This window comes from Pseudonaja textilis, chromosome 1 (assembly GCF_049901715.1).
Source record: "Pseudonaja textilis isolate UNSWEBS1 chromosome 1, rPseTex1.2, whole genome shotgun sequence".
NCBI lineage: Eukaryota > Metazoa > Chordata > Lepidosauria > Squamata > Elapidae > Pseudonaja > Pseudonaja textilis.
The window spans coordinates 71,333,494-71,346,240 of record NC_141990.1 but is presented as its reverse complement, the minus strand read 5'-3'; the positions used below and the strand labels follow the sequence as shown (position 1 = coordinate 71,346,240).

The 12,747-nt window shown below is 46.8% G+C and overlaps 1 long non-coding RNA gene across 1 annotated transcript; it reads left to right on the top strand.

Annotated features, from left to right (window-relative positions):
- Positions 1–745: 745 nt before the first annotated feature.
- On the top strand, positions 746–12,352 carry LOC148127671 (uncharacterized). The gene is made up of 3 exons (XR_015740999.1): positions 746–813; positions 10,059–10,146; positions 12,334–12,352. It is a non-coding gene; the product is annotated as an uncharacterized LOC148127671 (long non-coding RNA).
- Positions 12,353–12,747: the final 395 nt, after the last annotated feature.

Here is a 12,747-nt window from a genome sequence, read left to right as displayed (position 1 = left end):
ATGAATGATGCTTTATGAGAATTTTTTATTTTTAACTGCATGTATCTATTTTATTATGTGGAAGATTGATATTCGGAGGCAAAATATTTCAATTTGAATATTTCATATTCAATGCTGCATTGTTTTTCTTCTCTGGATAAACAAAAAAGAAGGAAGGAGAATGCTTAATGCAAAACTCTTGCTGATTATGTGTAACATAAAAAGATATGAATCTCAAGGAAGAGAATTAAAGTATATTGGCATGTATTTCAACATCACAACTATAAATATGTTGTTAGTTATGCTGTATGGATTTTAGTACACTTTTATGACATGGGTAAGTTTTTCCCCCCCAAGGACAATTTCTTAGCAATCTGCAACTTCAGAATTCAATAACACGAACTCAAAACATTATTTATGTAATTATTTTGATGGTGAGGGGGGTGAATGTAAGAAGGCAGTGTCCAATGGCAAGACAGTTCACACAGGGTTTACTGCTGTAATGGGACAGTGACTCTACATGGGACAGTCATTGGTAGCAACCCTAAAACTGTAACAAGAAGAAGTTGTAGTGGCCTGCATGCTAAATGGGACAGCTTGGTCTTCTCATGTAACACTAACCTTGAGGACTGTATCAGCTTCTGATTAGTTTCCAGTTTAAGATGTTGTGATGCTACCAATCTGAAGACCTGAAGAAGCTTCTTGGATGAGAAGTGAAACATCTTCAAGGAAAAGCAAAGAAAGTCCAGTTGCCTTTGGAAAAAAACACCTTTGGGACAACCATGACCTAGGATTGAGAATCTCCAGAGATGTTCAGCTATCTAGATTTAAAAGGTAAAGGTTCCCCTCACACATATGCGCTAGTAGTTTCTGGCTCTAGGGGGCGGTGCTCATCAAAGCCGAAGAGCCAGCGCTGTCCAAAGATGTCTCCATGGTCATGTGGCCAGCATGACTAAATGCTGAAGCACATGGAATGTTATTACTTTCTGCCCCCGGTGGTCCCTATTTTTCTACTTGCATTTTTACATGCTTTCGAACTGCTAGGTTGGCAGAAGCTGGGACAAGTAACAGGAGCTCACTCCGTTACGCGGTGCCAAACTGCCAACCTTTCTGATCGACAAGCTCAGCATCTTAGCCACTGAGCCACGGCGTCCCCTTATCTAAGCTTGAGACCTGGCTATTTCCAAGACTGCTTGCTCCAAATAGAAGCTGCCCATCCAAGGTGGGCGTGTAAGGGGACTGTTATGTCCTGAGGACTCAAGGAGTTCTCACTCTGGTCCACTCACTTTGTGTGGGCGATATTCCCCCATTCCCATTGGTTGGTTCTTCCCAGCAGCCAGCTATAAAAGCAGGCTGCGGGGTCCAACTGGTTGCTGATTGCTGCGAGCCAGTTCCAGGCTTGGTAAGCACGGTCAGCCCTTTATTTGTAAATAAAGTACTGTTGCACTCATGCTCTGGTTCAGCCTCTCATTGCTCAAACTTAACACTGGCGACGAGGATGGGATGGCTACCAGATGCACCTTGCAACCGCTGAGTCACTAGCCACCGATCCGCAGTCCAGAGAGAGCGATCGGCTGGCGATAAGGGAAACGCTGATCCGCAGCCAGAGAGAGCGGTCAGCTAACAAAACGAAGCGATCAAAAAGAGCAAACGCAGATCCGCAGCCAGAGAAAGCGGTCTGAGTCAAAAGTTAGAAGCGTCTGTAGCCGCTTGTTAGCCCCTCGGGGAAAGTGAAGCGCTGCGAGCCGCAGCCGCTCTGCATTGGCGCGAAATTCAAACGGGTGTCATTTGAATTTCGAGCCAGTAGGAATCACAGCACAGCGCTGTAGAGAGTCACTAACGCCACTTTTTTTGGCGCGGATCTAGACACCTCCAACGGCTAGCAGCCAACGTGGTAACCCAGAGAGAGAGAGAGAGGTTAACAAAAAACCTCTCCAGAGCTGATATCACTAGTATCTCATGAGCGCTCGTAGTCCCAGAGAGATTTTTCCGCAGGTAGCCCAGCCGTTCCAGCACCATGAGTTCCAACCCAGTATTCCCAGCGTTTAAACCAGACGAAGAGAAGTGGGAATCGTATAAGAACCGTTTCAATCATTACATCGATGCGGTCGGCCTGGCGGATGCGGGAGAGCATCGGAAAAAATCCTATTTCCTAATCTACTGCGGAGCCACCGTTTACGATACCGCCGCAGCACTCGTAGCGCCGAGAGAATTGAAAAACGTTCCGTGGTCCAAGTTGCTTGAGATCCTCACTAACCACTACGCTCCCAGGCCTTCACAAATCGCCAGGAGGTTCACGTTCCGTATGAGGAAGCAATCAAGTAAGGAGTCCATCAATCAATATATGGCCGCCCTCAGAACAGCAGCCCTGCACTGCGGGTTTGGAACATACCTAGAGGACATGCTCCTCGATCAATTAGTTTGTGGGGTCAAGGATCTCAACCTACAGAGGCGACTGCTAGCTAAAAAGACCTCAACCTTGCGCAAGCGTAGAGGAGGCCCTAGCAGCCGAGCTAGCAACGAACTCAGCCACCGAAATTCAGGGCCCAAGTGCCAAGCTAGCATCGTTCCCAGTCCATTCCGAAGAGGTGGAAGCGGAGGAAGCCCACAATGATGAGAACGATGTCCATCGCCTCACCAATGACAGACGGTCGCAGGTAGGGGCCAAACAAGAATACACCGGTCCACCCAAGCACATCACGCTGTGCCTAGCCTGTGGGGGATCACATCAAAGGGCCACCTGCAAGTTTAAAGGAGCCGTTTGCAACAACTGCCATAAGAGGGGCACATCGCGAGAGTCTGCCAAGCCCCCAAGCGCTGCGCACAAACCCCGTCCTCGCACTCGGGACCACAGAGGCAAGTATTAAACTGTCGCACGCACCGCCTTGCCAGGCATACTTGCCACACTGTTAGTAAAATTTCTCTCCGTTTCCCTAGAAGGTAAACCGTGCCACATGGAGGTGGACACAGGGTCAGCGCTCTCAATAATCTCGTGGAACACCCTCAAGAGACTCCACCCCAGCATATCTACTACCCGGCTTCAGAGATGCCAGTTCGGTCTGAAGGACTACCAGGGGAAGGCCATTCCGTGATCGGCAGAGGCAAGTTCTTTGTCAGTTTTAGAGCTTTTAAAGGCCACCTACCTCTAGTGGTAGTTAACGGCAATCTACCCACCTTATTGGGGCTCGATTGGTTTCCCCACCTCGGCCTAGGGTTAACAGGAGTCCATGCTGTCTCAACCTCAGACACTGACTCCTTATTCGCTGACTCACGCAGATGTGTTCAGCGAGGAGCTGGGGTGTTATAATGGAACCCCATCTCGTTCACCGTTGACCCCCAGGCAGTCCCAATCAGATTAAAACCACGTAGAGTTCCATTTGCTATTCGACCAAAATTAGACGCTGAATTGGATAAACTACTAAAACAAGGGGTCATTGAGCCAACAGATTTCGCCAAGTGGGAGACGCCCATTGTCACACCCTCAAAAAGATGGTAGCCTGAGAATTTGCTCGGACTACAAGACAACAATCAATAAATATTTACAAGTTAGCGCCTACCCTGTGCCCGTCATTCAGCACTTATTGCACACATTCGAACCGGGCAGTATTTTTGCTAAATTGGACATGTCTCAAGCATATCAACAGTTCCCTGTTGATAACCAAACAGCGGAACTTCAGACCATCGTCACTCACAGGGTGCCTTCCAATGCAAGCGTCTCCAATTTGGCGTAAGTGTTGCCCGGGTATTTTCAGTCCCTCATGGAGCGGATTTTACAGGGCCTCCCTGGTGTAGTACCCTACTTGACGACATCTTGGTCTCGGCCAGGGACAGACCCCAACTCTTCCAGAGAGTGCGAGCAGTGTTAGAGAGGTTCAGACAGCATGGCCTCAAGTTAAAAAAAAGAAAAATGCGCCATTGCCACTAGACAGGTGGACTTTCTGGGTTATAAAATTGACGCCTCTGGTATTCACCCCTGGAGTCCAAGGTCAGGGCGAGCCACGAAGCTCCCACACCGACCTCCAAAACGGAGCTACAAGCTTTCTTGGGGCTCCTAAACTTTTATGCATCCTTCTTGCCCCATAAAGCCTCAGTAGCCGAACCCCTACACAGATTACTAGACAAAAAGTCACCGTGGCACTGGGGGCACAAAGAAGACCAGGCGTTCAACGCCGTCAAATCACTACTTACGTCAGAGGCAGTGCTCATCCAATTCGACCCCAACCTTCCTTTAGTACTGGCAGCAGACGCATCCCCTTTTGGAATTGGGGCGGTCCTTAGTCACCGATTCGCCAATGGCGCCGAGGCCCCCATCGCCTTTTTCTCCAGGACGCTCTCGGCCACGGAGCGAAATTACAGCCAAATAGACAAGGAAGCCCTAGCAGCTGTTGCAGCCGTGAAAAAGTTTCACGAATTCCTTTTTGGCCACTTCTTCGAACTGATCACCGACCATAAGCCCCTCCTGGGCCTACTGGCCGGCGACAAACAGACACCTCAAGTCCTTTCCCCTCGGATGACAAGGTGGACACTTTTCCTAGCGGCCTACTCATACAAACTTATCCACCGCCCGGGCAAAACTCTATCCCACGCTGACGCGCTCAGTCGCTGCCCCTTACCCGCTCTGGCTGAAGACCCAGCTCCTGTCAATGCCATTTTTGAAATCACCCAGTTGGACCTGCCCGTCACCGCCCTTGACATCGCCGCCAAAACCAAGGCAGACCAAACGCTCGCCCAGGTGCTCGACTGGGCGAGGAGGGGGTGGCCGGGAGGCAACGTTGATAACAAATTCGCACCCTTTAAGACTCGCATGCAGGAGCTGTCCAGTTTGCAGGGTTGTCTACTGTGGGGCACTCGAGTGGTCATTCCGACCTCACTGCGTACCCGAGTCCTGGAGGCGTTGCACGAGGGACACCCCGGCATTGTGAGAATGAAGGCGTTGGCACGCAGCTACGTGTGGTGGCCGGGTCTAGACGAGGACATTGTCAATTGGGTAAGTTCCTGCAGCATTTGCCAGGAATCCCGTCCTGCTCCCCCCATCGCCACCCCTACCAGATGGGAGAGCGCCAGCGCCCCTTGGTCTAGAATCCATATCGATCTGGCCAGCCCCGTGCATGGAAAGATGTTCCTAGTGGTCGTGGACGCCTATTCCAAATGGATAGACGTGGCACAGCTATCCACGACCACCACACTAGCAATCACCAACATGTTAACGCGCCTGTTCGTTACACATGGACTACCCGACTCCTTGGTCTCCGATAATGGCCCACAGTTCGCATCAGTAGAATTCAGCCGTTTTGCAGCCAACCTAGGCATTCGCCACATCTTCACAGCCCCATTTCACCCTGCGAGTAATGGGTTGGCTGAAAGGGCCGTCAGGACCACCAAAGAGGCCCTCGCTAGGTTTGGCAGAGATGACTGGCACCACAAACTCTCACGGTTCCTGATGAGCCAGCACTCAACCCCCTGTGCAGGCACCAATAAGTCCCCAGCGGAACTTCTGATGGGCCGGCGCCTGAGGACTGTATTAGATAGACTGCACCCACAATACTGCTCTGACTCTCCCCTCGCTTCCACTTCAGGGGTTAGACATTTTATGTTACAGGAGCCGATATTTGCAAGAAATTTCGCTGGGGACCCACTCTGGATTCCGGGCGAGGTCATCGCCGTCACCGGGCCGAGATCGTATAGAGTCAGGCTGGAGGATGGTCGCGTCTGGAGGAGACACATAGACCAACTCAGAAGGCGCCTCAGCAACCTCACAAACAAGAATCCAGAGTCGCCAGTCGAAGGGGAACCGTCTCATCCACCGCCCAGCCACATCGCACCCAGCGACCAGTCTGCGCCAGCGGTCGTTCCGGTCAGCCCAAACTCGGACAACAGCGACCAGAGAGTTGACCTACCTGATCCAACCCACGAGAGCTCGACCCCAGAAACCAACCCGGTGGTTTCCGAGGATGCCCAGTCCAGAGAGAGTATTGGCGACACTAGGCCAGCTCAACCGTCACAGACTGATACCGAACAGACAGACAATGTTCCCGAGTTGCGCCGCTCCGGGCGCCAACACAAACCCCCCATCTACCTCAAGGACTATGCGTGTTCGCATCTGGGGGGAAGGGGTGTTATGTCCTGAGGACTCAAGGAGTTCTCACTCTGGTCCACTCACTTTGTGTGGGCGATATTCCCCCATTCCCATTGGTTGGTTCTTCCCAGCAGCCAGCTATAAAAGCAGGCTGCGGGGTCCAACTGGTTGCTGATTGCTGCGAGCCAGTTCCAGGCTTGGCAAGCACGGTCAGCCCTTTATTTGTAAATAAAGTACTGTTGCACTCATGCTCTGGTTCAGCCTCTCATTGCTCAAACTTAACAGGGACCTTTTGAGTATTTCCAATCTTGCTGAAGTGCAGCAAGAGGGGAGTTGGAAGTGAGCAGTCTCAGCAAGAATTCCCCTCCTGTGGGATCTCTCCCACCAGATCTAAGAACTTTCCTTTTCAACATTCATGAAACTTTTAAAAAACATGCATTTGGGGGACTGAGAGATACCTGAATATAGGATGGTGTTTGTAATTTGGTAATGTACTGAATGATGTTATGCTCATTGCTCTATATCAGTGATGGCTAACCTTTTCGTTGTCACATGATGAAAGTGTGTGCATGCATGCATGCATGCCCACACACATCCCTGCACCCATAATGTAATGTGCATGCCCCTGTCCCCCCGTGCATGTGTATGTGACCCACCCTACATGCACCGACTCCTGCGCATACACATGCATCTTCCACACACCCCATGCCCCCCACGCATGCACGGAAGATACCCAACAATCAGCTGGCTGGAGGGAGGCATGTGCGCATGCGCAGTGGGTCTGTTCTGGGCAATGGCTCGCATGCTGGGAAAAATGGCTCTGTGTGCCACTTCCAGCACGCATGCCATAGGTTCGCCACCAGGGCTCTATATTATTATTGTCATGATTATTATCATGGTTAGTCAACCAGATGTTTAGACTGGATTTGTCATTTTTAATCTACCTATTGAGTCCTTCTCAAGGACCTGAGGTAGTGAGACGTTGCTTGATGGTGTTAAAAGTATTGTTGCAGGATGTCAGCTGTTTCCAAGTACTATTAGCATTACTCTGGCTTGTTGCACAATCAGCCAGATTTTCAGACTGGATTTGGCATTTTTATCCACTTATCAAGTCCTTCTGGAGGATCGTTATTAGTATTATTTGTTCCTTAAAATCAGTGTTGACTTCAGGCAATGGCAAGATTTTGGAAGCGAATTCCCTTTCTCTCCTTTAAGAGCTGAGAGTGATGGCCCAAAGGCACCGAGCTGGCTTTAGGCCTAAGGTGTGGCTAGAATTCATGGTCTCCCAGTTTCTAGGCTGGTGCCTTAATCACTACAACTGTCCGCCATCTCTCTCCAATATTATCATTATTATTGACTGTAGACAAACAGAGAAATAGATTTTAATAATTAGTGGATATAGTGTATCATCATATATTTGCTGTTGCTTGGAAGCTGCTTAGAGTCAGGTGAACTGAAGCAGCATAAAATCATGCACAATAAATTAGAGAGATTGAGGGACATATGGTTTTGAGTGAATCCAGCTGCTGTCTCCAAGGGTTTCTAACTTGCAATGTTTTCACAACAGCTAATAAAAAGTACAAGGATGACTTGGAACTATTTGTTCATCTCTCAGCCACAGTTTTCCTCCACAAAAGGAAGAAGACCTATGCCAATTGATTGCTTTTGATTGGGTTTTTGTTTTGCTTTGTTGATCAGGTTAGAGCCGGTTTCCACCCGCCCTCACCCACCCACTTTGATTGCCATAAGGTATATGCCAATGTCTATGCAATCATATGGTTCTGCCTATGCTTTGTAATTTTCTCTGGTCACATGACAATAATCGGTAGACGGAATGAAGGCCAATATACATGTCCCAGGATACTGTTGCAGGATCCAATCTGGGTCAGTCATGGGGCCAGAGGTTTCCAAGTTTTCAGACTCATGCTGGAGCCCACCTTCAGGGAATTTCTCTCTGTCCTCTGGGCTGTTCTGTGTGTGGTATTTATATGGTGGCTGTTGTGTGTAGGTTTTTAGACATAGATTAGGGTGTTGGTGGCTGACTGTTAAGTCATTGGCTATTGTTTCCTTGTGCTACCAAGCCCCCCTGCCTCCTAAGTATTTGAGAAGCTGGAGGTAAATCAGCAATCCTGCCGATTGATGAGGGGCCTGTTTCCCAAGCTTCAATCACATCCCTGGCTGTTTTTGTGCCTGCTTGTCCAACAATCTTAGCAGCTTAGAAGCTTAATAGCTGCTCTATGATGGATAGAGGTAGGTGTTCTAGTAGAAAGCAAACCAGGTATAACTCTTATTCTAGGGTACCATATTAGTTCTCGAGAAATGAGCACAACACATCTTACCAGCTTTTGGAAAGAAAAGAGGAAGAGTGGCCAAAAAAAAAGGGAAGAGAATAGGAGATGGTAGTCCAAGGAAGAGAGGCAGCACTTCCACTGGCTTTCCTGGCAAAGCAAAATGGGTCTGCTTGCACATACCTGGACATGTCTGCTTCAATGCTTTGAGCAACACTGCTTAGCTTGGGCTTCTGTCAAATGCTTTGCATAGCCTGCCTTCAATATCTATATCTATTTCACTACATGTGCACACAGAGGTATTAGAGAAAAGTCCACACAATAAATATTGAAAAACAACACTAAGTTGTTAAGCTAGGGAGAACTGAATATAAAAATAAAGATTAATTTCTGTCCTTTGTATATGAGTAAAAATCTTGATGCATTAATGTGATTGCACAGATTTACTGAGATACACATAAAGAATAACAAAGAATATTTATCCTTAGTAGCAGGTGCAATAAAAATAAAATACCCCTCCGGTGCCTTTTTTTCCACTTTATATTATGCTAGAGCACATGCAATAATCAGTACACAGAGTAACACTACACAGTATGGCAGTAGCCCTCACTAGTTTTGATCCATCTCATGCTGTCTCTCTGAAGATTGTCAAAAACAGTCTATGTGTGTGTTGATGTCTGGCAAACACAATGTATGACTGGCAGGTTCTTTTCAGCTGGATGTCTTGCAGATGGTGAATGACTGTTTTGTAGAAGGCAATAGTTTAGGATTGGCTCTTTCAATTTCCAGACTAAAGAAATTCCTGATTATGGCATCAATCTTCTTGCTAGAACTCTCTGTGGTTTCCCCCTGCAGTTCCTGGCCCAGAGATTGAGAAATCTTTGCCTGATCTCCAGGGTTATCAGGCTAACTCTAGATAGATTTGCCAACTCATGAACAAGAATTACATTCCACCACCAGGTCATTACAGAATGGAAAACTAGACAGTAAACATTTAGTTTTCAGATTTGGTTTGTAATTAAGAACCTGGATAATAAAACCTTGCATCTTCCAACCCAAAAGTGCCTGAAATTATACTGTATAAACAACGATCACTTCATCCACCATTAAATAAACAACTGCCTTCGCCTGATGACGGCATGTGCCAAACAACAACGCTCAAAGCGAGGAAGAGACCCTACCACAGGGCCTCTTCCATTCTTGTAGCATCAACAAAATCAGAATTTTGCAAGCATGGCGAGTGTATCCAGTGTACGCAGTCTGCTTTGATATCCCGTGTGAATAATCTGGGCAGAAAGTTAAAGCATGTAAATTAACTACGTAGAGAAAAGAAAAAGCCAACAGAAAAGGCTGATAAGATGTAGTCAGGATGAAAAAGGCAAGATGGAGAAAAAAAAAGAGGTCTCTATTCGCTGGGGAATTCTGGGAGCTGAAGTCCACGCTTCTTCAAATTGTCAAGTTTGGAAAAAAAAAATACTGCCTTAGATTGAAATGCAAAACAGAAGCAAACGTGATGCTATGTAGCCTGTAATTCATCTCAGCTTCGCTGGCATAACTCCCAAATGACTATCTCTGTAAAGAGACACAAATGTAAGAGTTGTCCGCTGGGCAAAGTAAGGCAGAGCATAGTTTTAAACCGGTGACTTATTACTGTTTACAAGAGATTACTCTGAAAACAGCTTCAGTTATTTGCACAGATGTACTTTTCCTTGCAGAGTTATCTTGCTGATGTATCAGTCTGGATATATGCAAAACTTCTTCCCACAAGACGTCTTCTTCCCGTCTGGTTTGGCTCTCTGGAAGGTATCCATACCATATATTAATGTATTATGCATTAATGTAGTAATATACACTTATACAAAAATAAGACATCCTAGATCTGAATGAATGAAATATTCTTATTAAACACGTTGTTCATTACATAGTCCTGATGCTGGGTTGTTGCCCTCCTACGGCCTCCTCCACATCTCCTGATGTACTGGCCTGTCTCCTGGTAGTGCCTCCATGCTCTGGACACTACGCTGACAGACACAGCAAACCTTCTTGCCACAGTTCGCATTGATGTGCCATCCTGGATAAGCTGCACTATCTGGGCCACTAGTGTGGGTTGTAGACGCCGTCTCATGCGACCACTAGAGTGAAAGCACTGCCAGCATTCAAAAGTGACCAAACCATCAGGCAGAAAGCATAGGAACTGAGAAGTGGTCTGTGGTCACCACCTGCAGAACCACTCCTTTATTGGGGATGTCTTGCTAACTGCCTATGCTTTCTACCTGTTGTCTATTCCATTTGCACAACACCATGTGAAATTGATTGTCAATCAGTGTTGCTACCTAAGTGGACAGTTTGATTTCACAGAAGTGTGATTGATCTGGAGTTACATTGTGTTGTTGAAGTGTTCCCTTTATTTTTTTGAATCTTTGAAACAGATCAGTGATGATTACAGAGTTTATAGGTATGCCAGGAGGATGAACAACTTGGGTAGAAGTCTGTATGCACATCATCAATGCTAGAGGTGGTTTTGGGACGTCAGGCTTTCATTAAAAGGATGAAAACAACATCACAGTGTTACAGTGCAAGCTCTACCTTCTACACGTCACAAAGAAAGGCAAATATACATGTCCCAGGATAATGTTGCAGGATTCTATCTGGGTCAGTCACCAGGACCAGAGGTTTAGTCTTCCAAGCTTTTGGACTCTTGCTGGAGCCCAGCTTCAGGGAACTTCTCTCTAGCAGTGTGTGGAGGAGAAGGGATGAGAAAGAAATGGTCTTGGAGCAGAGGTGGTATTCAGCAGGTTCTGACCAGTTCTGGAGAACCGGTAGCGGAAATTTTGAGTAGTTAGGAGAACCGGCAAATCCCACCTCTGACTGGCCCTGCCCCCATCTATTCTCTGCCTCCTGGGTCCCAGCTGATGGGCTGGGTCTTCTTTTGTTGCCCTGCACAGGAGAATGGAGCTGGAAAGCAAGTTAGTGGGGTGGGGAGGGAATGGAGATTTTACAGTATCCTTCCCCTGCCACACCCACCAAGCCGCACCCACCAAGCCACACCCACAGAACCAGTAATAAATTTTTTTGAATCCCACCACTGTCTTGGAGCAACAAAAACCCCTCACCTCTCTTCCACATAAAAATAAAATAAAGGATAATAAACTATAAATGACAAACCTTTCACACCATACAACAAACAATCAAATAGATGTTTTGTCCAGATGGTTCCCTTCTGGAGATTCTGGTCCATTTCAGGCCTTTATGTGGGTTGCAGAGTTCAAAGGAACTCCTGCAAACCGTCATGACCGTGCAGAATGAATCCTGACTGCTTTTTATGTTTTGCATGGCAACATGACTTTCAATGGTGGGACTCAAATTTTTTTACTACCAGTTCTGTGGGCGTGGCTTGGTGCTTTTGGCAGGGGAAGGACATTGTAAAATCTCCAGTCTGAGGTGGTATTTGCCGGTTCTCCAAACTACTCAAAATTTCCGCTATTGGTTCTCCAGAACTGGTCAGAACCTGCTGAATACCACCTCTGATGACTTTGCTTTGCCATATTCTAAACAAAATTCCATAGAATTGCTAAAAGGGAGATATATCACGCTATCATGCTAACTTCTCCTTAAAGAACCCATGATAGAAGAGACACGGTCAGCTGAAACCCAGGAGCCACAAGGTGGGTTGAACAGCAATTTTGTCAAATGGGAACTCAGATTGCCTAGAATCTCGATGTAGAACTTCAGCCTTGGGAATGGAAAAAAATAGTTTCTTCCTTGTTTGGTTACATTAATAAACTCAGTCGTCCAACATGCAAGATGCTATAACATCCCAGAGGATCAAAGAACTGATTCTTATTCTGGAGTATGCGAAGATAAAAATATGCTACCAGACAAGTGATACTAAAGATAATTAAACTATTGCTGCTGATGCTGGCTCAAAATGAAGCTGGCACAAGAAATTGCTGTCTAGATTTCAAGTTTTGGTCATGTGTTCTGTTTCAGATGGGAATTACCACAGCCCACAACTGGAAGGAAGTGGGAGATGTTTGCTGGGGTTTTTAGCCCTACTCCCTGTGCCAGGAAAGTGTGATCCAATCACTTTCCTTTTGTGAGCAGGTATATGATGACATCTGGTTTTCCTTTGGGTGAGCAAGGAGCATCCAATAGTTACAGAATTATGGCATGACAAAGGTGAAAATAAAGTAATCTGGTTCAACACACTGCTCACACTGGGTTTTTTACCAATCTACATATGAACCAGTGGGAGCGATCACATATACAGATTTTTCTCCATGCCAATCTATCCCCAATCTCTTCTTTCAAGTTTCCCAATGTCCATTGCCGCTGTAAGTGAATCCATTCACTTTGCTACTGGTCATCCTTTTCTTGTCGTTCCTTCCATCTTTCCAGTGTTAG